Source organism: Quercus suber, unplaced genomic scaffold (genome assembly GCF_002906115.3).
Source record: "Quercus suber isolate HL8 unplaced genomic scaffold, Cork oak 2.0 scaffold_20, whole genome shotgun sequence".
In the NCBI taxonomy this organism is placed as follows: domain Eukaryota; kingdom Viridiplantae; phylum Streptophyta; class Magnoliopsida; order Fagales; family Fagaceae; genus Quercus; species Quercus suber.
The window spans coordinates 1710406-1719613 of NW_027069485.1; positions in this window are offsets into that span (position 1 = coordinate 1710406).

A 9208-nucleotide genomic window follows, 5' to 3' on the forward strand; every position below is an offset into this window, starting at 1 on the left:
GTCAGACGAGGCCAAGGACTTGATCAACCTACAATCTTTACCCCTGGCTGTAAATTGGTGGAAGCCAGGGGATTGATGTATCTCTGAAGGCTTGTAACAATAAAGGAACTCGTCCACAGTAAAAGGACGGTCCTTTCCAAATACTTCACCCCACAAAACTTGCATTGAGACAATTAGTCTCCATGCATTAGGGTTGAATTGGCATATTCCTAAACCTAACCTAATCAACAACTCCCTAGTAAAGGCGTTTAAAGGGAATCTTAAACCCCCCAAGAGGTAAGCTTCATAGACGCCAATCCCAAAGTGAGGGTTGCAACACCATTCTCCTCGAACGGGCAACCTAGGGTTAAACTCGTCTGGGATTTGGTACCACTCCCTAAGGTTTTTTAGTCTCTGCTCGTCCGTCTTGGAGGGGATATCTATTGCACAACTATACACAGTGACCTCCTCCTCGTCTAAAGGACCAGGATGAGGGGAAATGGACGAGGTACCAGCTTATGACCCTGAGGCCTTCCTAAGCTGTTCCTGTATAACTTCCATAGGAAGCCCAGGGACGCCAGAGACAATACTCCTCGTCCGTAGTATTCCCCCCACTACTGTCACTATTACTACTGGAACTGTCATAACTACTCTCGTCATTATACTCATCTATAGCCTTATCTATACTATCACTAGACGAGGAAAGTACAATGTCTACCATCTTAACGGGAAAACTAAGGACAAGAAAAAGAGAAATACTTGTATCTAGGACGAAGGAAAGCTATAGACGCGAGAAGCTTCTAGACGAGTATCTAGGACGAGGAAGGACAAGGGAAGAAATTTCAGAAATGAAGAGGGTACCGGAGGTATTCCACTATTTATAGGGAACAAACTCAGGCATCTGAAGTGACGTAACCAAATCAGCAAGAGACACGTGGCATACTCCTCGGTTAGATCAATCGACGAGATTTTTCCACCAACGAGCTCATGACATGTGGCACACCAATCTGCTACTAACACACGTCCTACATCTCTTTGGAAGACCCATGGACAAGGGGGCAACTGATGATGCTATAAAATACTACCTCTAAAATCGTCCATATGGCTCGTCCTAGGAAAAAGTTGAAAGGAAGGGCGCAGCCACATTGCCTCATCCATACCCGTCAAGCCTCGTCCGTCTTCAATTGGGAAAGGACGGACGAGGCCGCGTCCATCCCGAAGGACGGATGAGGTAAGCATGTTTATGCTGAGGGACGTCCGCCCTTAAGTAGGGACGGACGAGCCAAATATCCTAAACTTAGAACCTTACCTATAAACCGAAGCCTCCATTGTTTATGATAAGACATCGGTTCAGATAAAGCAACTTCCATGGAAGTTACGGAAGTTAACTCCGACTTTGGTGAATTCCTCGACAATAGGAACGGTTATCAGAGCAAATAACCGTTCCATGCCCTATATAAATGCTTCTCTACGTAGAGGTAAAGGATTCAGATTTTTTCTTTTGAGATGGGAAGAATAAGCACTTAGAAATTTTTTCCTCTCTATTCCAACCCGCTAACTTCATCATCGGAGGACCATAGGCCGGCCTCCACCGGTCTTTTCTCTGATTGAATTTGGTTTTACAGGATTTAACTCTCAAGATTGTCGAAGTCCGAAGATTTTCAACCCATTGATTTTCCAGAATTATCAAAAATCATAAGGAATAGTGAAGGAATTACACTTTCCCAATGACACTATGTTGAGAAAGTACTTAAAAAATTCAATCATTTTGATTGTGACCTTGTGAGAACTCCATATGACCTTAGCATACATTTAACGAAAAATAGAGGGTCTCCTGTTGCACAATTTGAGCATGCTAAAATTATTGGTAGTGTGATGTTTCTAATGAATTGTACACGCCTTGATATTGCATATGTTGTTAGTAGACGTAGTAGATATACACATAATCCTACCTATGAACACTGGAATGCACTAACTCGTCTCTTGAGACATTTGAAAGGCACCATGAATTTGGGCCTTACATGTACAGGTGTCCAACAATATTAGAAGACTATTGTGATGCAAATTGGATATCAGATAATGATGAGACCAACTCCACTAGTGGTTATGTTTTCACCCTAGGTGGAGGAGCTATATCTTGGAAATCTTTTAAATAAACCTGTAATGCTAGATCAACTATGGAGTCTAAGTTTGTTGCTTTAGAAAAGGAAGGTACTGAAGCTAAGTGGCTTAGAAATTTACTTGCTGATATACCAAAATGGGATAAGACATTACCATCAATATCATTGCATTGTGATTCCCAAGTTGTAATTGCATGTGCAAGAAATAAAATATATAATGGGAAGAAGAGGCATTTACGCCTAAGACACAATATAGTGCAGCAACTCATCAGCAATGGTGTAATTGCCAAGGAGTTTGTACAATCAAAAAAGAATCTTGCGGATCCTCTGACCAAAGGGCTAATTAAACAATTGGTCTATGATACATCGAGGAGGATGGGACTTAAGCCCATTGAGTGAATCATCCATGATGACAACCCAATCTATGTCAACAAAGGTTCAATGGGCATCATGGAGAGATTCAAGATAGCAGCACTATTAGTGAGAATGAGATCTCACTGTCCCTCCCCATTGTGCAGATAGTGCTTACTACCAAAATATTGAGGTTGAGTTTAAGACTCTTAATGAATTCATAGCCTTTATAGGTGGTGTGTGGTAGTACACACTTGATGAATTCAACTATGTGGGTGTGGAGGTGGGGCCACCTCCTATGAGAGTGAGGGCAAATTCTCTAGAGCACTCATGAAAATCCAAGTGGGGCGCATGGTTGAAATGTGCGAAATTGAGAACTCACCCAAGAATTCACAAGCAAAGGTGTTCGTATTCTTGTGGTTCATGAAACTGGTTCAAGATTTTGTGAACTCTAGAATACAAATACCAAGTGTTGATTCAAGTCCACAAGACATCAACACTAATTTTATCTTGTGATTGCCTAATTTTTATTTATTTTTTTTAAATCAAAATTTTAAAACATGTGGGGGATTGATGGGTATGTTTTAAAATTTAAGCCCATGATATTTTGTTATAATGCCCAAGCCCATGCTCTAGAATTTTCCTTGGTTGGCGTGGAAATTTTTGGCAGTAAACAAAACCCCCAATCTTCTCATATTTCCTTATAAAATAGTCAACTGCACCTTCCATGTTTTTACAGAAAATACATAGTGGCTTGTGACATCAATGGGAAAGAAAATTCCTTTGTTTTTTCCTTTCCCTTTTCACTCTAATCATCTTTAGCTACTTCCTTTTTTTGGAGCTCTAAGACTATCAAATTCTGCATATATGATATTAGTTAAAAAAACAATAAAACAAATATTACCTTTGATACTCTAGCTACTTTGTCTTTTTTGCTGAAATTTTTCTCTTGGGCATTTGTGACGAGTTTGAAACTCTGTTTGTGAGTGCACATTAACAGAGTTGCCGTTGTATCCTGGAGAGTGACCGCTTGAGCCATTTGCATCGATGGATTCATTCCAGTGGGGGCAAAATTGCTTCTTAAAAATAGCAGATTTAGTTTTGTACCTCGGCGATAAGTTTTACTTAATCCTTAATTTTATGTGCTTTTGTACTTGTCTATTTTACTTATAAGTTAATTTGGGCATATCTTGTTTTATTAATATATTATTGATATTGCTTTGTAACTTTGTTAATCAATTTGGACAATTTTCCAAACTATACTTCCAACACTAAGCTTTTTTAAACATATGAACTGTTAGGAACATCAGTGGCATCTTAGAAGGTACCTCTAGGAAAATACCCGGCTCACTCATAAAGCAAAGACCCATGATCTTGTAGTAGCCTTCATCCTTATTTTTGTTAACATAGCTAAGTTAAAACATCTTATATCTCGAGATCCCATTCCACTCTCTTTCTTAGATTGGGATAATACACTCTAACTCCTCCAATGTATCTTTCTCTCATTGTTAACCTGGCCCCACCAAAATCTAGCGTACATAGCATTTAAATCATTACAAAGCTTCACCGGTAATTGGAAAACACCAATGGTGTAAGTAGAAATAGACTGAGCTACTACTTTAGTGAGGACTTCCTTGCCTGCTCTTGATAATAACTGTCATTTCTAGCCTTGAATTTTCTTCCATACTCTATCCTTCAAATAGGAAAAAGCTTGGTATTTTGATCTACCAACCAAGGTGGGCAGCCCAAGGTAGGACTCAAAGTGTGCAACCTCTCTTATACCCAACGCTTCCTTAATCCTCTCCCTCTGTTCACCCTTCATGTTACTGCTAAAAAATATAGAAGATTTCTCAAAGTTAATGCATTGACCTAACGCTGCTACATATGTCTATAATACATCAGAAATAGCTTGCACTTCCTCCTGGTTAGCCCGACAAAATAGCAATGAGTCATCTGCAAATAAAAGGTATGATATGCTAAAAGCCCTCTTACATATAGACGCACCATGAATCCGCCCATCACCTTCTACCTTAGCTAGTAGAGATGAGAAGCCCTTTGCAATTTGAGGTTTAAAAGTTCGTACATTAATATTATGTGTAGTATTAATTGACGAATATGTAGACCTTAAATTCCAATAAATGAAAAAGTATAACACCAAACCAAAAAAAATAAATAAATAAATAAATTATCACATGTGCTATGAGGCTAATATATAGTAATATTAATAGAAAAGTAATGAAAAACCTAGGGGTGTGATGAGATGTAGACGTGACAAAACTGGCAAGTTGGGTTAGGTTTGGGTAAAAAAATTGTTCATTTTAAGAACCTTGTAAACAAGTTGAGTCGATCGGGTTGCAGGACAGGTTGGCCAGTATTTTTCACATTATTTTTTTTCTTTTTTGAAAAACATTTATTTCCCATTTGGTAAGTCATGTAGAAAATTACTTAGTGGGCATTTGATTTGTCAAAATGTAACGTTGATGTTATGCACATTACTAATGTCACACTAATGTGTTTGGTTCATTTGAATTTTTCTAAAATTACAAAATATATCACATCATTTTTTTAAATCTATGTAATCTTACATTACTTATTGGTGGGGATCTAATAATTTATGGAATTGACAAAATTGCCCACACTAATATATTTTATTTTACTTATGAAAATGACTAAAATGCCCAAAAAAAACCTCTTAAATGAAAAAAAAAAATACTCTTGGAACCACTGAAATGACTAAAATACCCCAAAACCTTTAAAATGACCAAAATACCATTGGAATTGCCAAATTAACCAAAATGCCCCCAAAACCTCCAAAAAAGACCACAATACTCTCAAAACCTCAAAAATGACCAAAACAACCTTGAAACCTTTTGAATAACCAAAATACTCCAAAAACTTCTAAAATGAGCAAAAATACATTGAAACTTCTAAAATGACGAAAATAGCCTTAAACCTCTAAAATAACCAAAATACTCTTGAAAAAACTAAAATGACCAAAATATTCTTAAACCTAAAAAATTATTAAAATAACCTCAAAACTTTTTAAAATGACCAAAATACCTCAAAGAGTAATGAAAAACCTAGAAGTGGGATGATATGTAGACATGGCAACACATGCAGGTCGGATTGGGTTCGGGTAAAAAAAAATGGTCATTTTAAGCAAGTTGTAAACACATTTCAACCTATTCAGGCAATAATGAATACAAGTTGAATTGCTTTTATAAAATTTATTTAAAGAAATGAGCCAAAAACCTCACCTTTTTGGCCTACTAAACACATTTCAATACATATTAGAACTATTAACTTGTTCTCAACTTGTTTTGTCCTCAAGTGTTTTCGTGATTTAAAAGGCTGCTCATTTGTTTATCCCTTCATTTTCTTTCATTTTTGCTAATGTAATGGCAGTTTCAACGTTAACAACACCTGCACATACTTCATCAACCAGAACCATATGATTAAAATTAAAACTGAGCACAGTGATTAGGAATGTTAATCTCATAATTAAATAATTAAAAAAAATCATGGCCACTTTTCATAGTGGAGTGGAATGTGTGAGAAAATCCAATAGTTTTCAAATTTGAAGTTTGATGAAAATAAAAAAAAGACGTCCTCCAATTAATGCTTTGGTTCGTACACATTTAATTAGAATTTTGTGGTGGGCCTTTTTGTGATTTTGGGCTGGACTATCTCCTGTTGTATTGTGGCCCAAATATTTTGGATAGGAGAGTTGGGACCGGTCCAATTGTAACCCACCTTGAACTGGCTTGTGCGCAAACTATGCCCCGTTTGTTGAAACTTTAATCACATGCCCACGACAGATGTAGTTGCTACAGAACAATGATGAAAGAAATAAGTTATTATTAAGGCAAGACAAGCGAGAAATCCTTAGTCAAAATAGGAAAAGAAAACATGTTTTGGGTGAGGTTACAAAGACGAGATGAGAAGTAATAACAATAATTGAGAGAATCAAAGAATAAAAGATTAGTTTGTCACGTTTGATTGTGTTACGGGGATAAGGTCAAGGAGGAAACCACTTCCTCAACGTGGGTAACTTCACAGGATGATCCTGCCATGGAAATTACCCACTCTGAGGGAATGGGCCTGAATGGCTTGTGCCCAAATGAGTCTTTTTTTCCTAACGGGCCTAACAGAGGGTAGGCTTTTAGAGGAAGAGAAGAGACTAGCCTATTGGTGCATGCCTGCCATTCTACACTCTTTGTTTTTTCTTCCTGATTCTCTTTTTCCTCTCTGCTTTTTTTTTTTTTTTTTGTTATTTCTGATTCTTTATCTCCTCTTTCCTTTTCTCAATGCTTACCTATCTAGTAATGTTGTGACTCTCTCTTAGTGGTAACTATTGTCGTGATGATGATCCCACTGTGCACAGCAAGGGTCCTTTATATACTGCCTACCGTGACTAGCTTTTACCATTTTAGCCTTTAACTACCTTTGTCTGGTCTGGGTGTTCTTGCCGACCACCACTAGTTTGTCAGCTGTCCAGCCACCACCACTTACCTATGCTGGTTGCGCCACTCAACATCACCAGTCAAAGAAGATTATTTTGTTTGCTTGCTCACCGTGGTATTCTTATCCACCAGCATGGGTGTTCTCTCTCTACTCCTCATAGCATGCACCTAGTGGTTCCAACTCATCCTTACTTCTTTTAGGTGGTAAGTCATCCCAATAGGACATTACCCTAAAAGAATTTGAGCAGGAACCCCAGAATAAGCTTTCCCTTCTCCCTACCGCCAAACCATACCCTCTCTTACCTCTGGCCCATGACCCACCACTCCTATATTGGCTGGGTACAGGCTGGTAGTGTCTGGGCTTTGTGCGTGCTCCACTACTATGTGCGTCCAAAGCTTGTTCACTGCTCATGCGTTTGCCATGGTTTAGAGGCTTGTTTGTGCATTTTGCCACTCATCCTTGACCTCTTATGGCGTGAACTATTTTCTGATTTCTCATTCTTTATGGCTTAATCCCTTAGGGGTTAGGCTTTGCTTGATTGTGGGCTTTTCTTCATTCAACCTACTCTTTTGCTCCTTACGTAGTCTTGCTACCATTCCTGTCGTACCACTCTGCCATTCCTGCTGTAATGTTATTTGACCCGTCCTTGCTGGGCCTTTTTCATTGGATTAATACTTATGTTACTTTGGACTTTTTTTTCCCATTACACTGCTTGTGGGCTCCTTTGTCCCATTTCCTCCTCCTTGGGCATCCTTGGCTCATTTACTTTCCTTGGGCATCTTCGGCCCATTTTCTAATTCTACATTCCCATGGGCTTTTACTAACTCTCTTGGACTTCCCTAGCCCAATTACAATATCCTTCATCTTTGAGGCTCATGGGTTTTCCATCAACCCCTTATTTTCTCACTTCATTACTTCGGGCTTGTTGTGGCCCATTCTCACTTTTCTACATCACATAATACCCATAAGTTTACTATATCTTTCTTTGGGCTCCTTTTATGCCCATTTTCTTCTCTCAAGGCCCATTTACTTATTTTATGGGTCTATAATTCATTATTCCTGCCATTCGGGTTTAATGGTTCTTCTAACCATCTCCTAACTCTTCTCTGCCCATATTGTTGGGCTTCTTTATGCTATTGGGCCTCAAAATGAGCATCAACAAAAAAAAATTTCTCTTTTTCTAAGTGGAATTATTAATTTTTTTTTTCACTATTTGGGCATGGAACCCACTTATTCATAATGTCAAAATAACCAACAACCTATAGAGTCATAAAATAAAGGCAAAAATACACTTTTAGTCCCTACATTTTGGGCCAAGATTGGCAACGATTGGATCAAACCAATCCAACTCACCAACAACTCAACATACGTTGGTCCCAAGTAAACTTCTCAAACTCACAATACGTTGGTCCCAGGTAGCATAATATTTTCCAATTGAGAAATGCAGAATTTAAGGCCAAAAATACCCACCATGTATTCATTTTGCATCCAAAATTTACAACTTGCTACCATACTTTTCAAAGATACATAATTTTGCCATTGTGTAAAAAAAAGTTAATATGTTGTAGTGTAAAAAAAAAAATGTATTATTTTAATTTAGTGTATTGCAAAATGAAAAATGTGATGTAGAGCATATTGTAAGATTGATACATAAATAAAAACTAAAAAAAAGGGGGTTTTTGATGATGCAAATTTTTTTTTCTTGCATAAGCTGATGAAAGTGCTCTAACTAGTAATTGTTGATTGGCATGAAGGAAAGTATTTTTGAATTGGTTAGATTATGAGTCATATAACAATGCATACTTGTTTTTGTTATCCTCATTCATGGTTCTTTAATTTCTATGGATTATTTTTTTTTCCGGATGAAATAATCTTAGCTTAGGCTTGTTACATTATTATTGACCAAAACTAAATCACATTGTTCACATCAACATTAAACTGTTAACTGTAAAGTTAAACCAAATTATTTAGGAATCTTAACATTTTCACCTAAGAGGGCAACACTACACATTTGTTTTATTATTATACCCCATTTGAAAAGTACATTCAAAAAACTAAAAAATAGGATAAGTAAAAGAAGAATATTTGCTTATATACTTATCTGGATCATTTTGGAAGTCAAGTAATCAAGTCTTTTGTAATTTTAGTGCAATAATATACTATTTGGGTTTTTTTTTTTTTTTAGAATACTATTTTTTTTTTTTGATAAGTGAGAATACTATGTATTTTAACACAAAAGAAACTGATAGTGGTGTATATCCAAAAGGGTCATGGTTTATTAAATATTAAATATA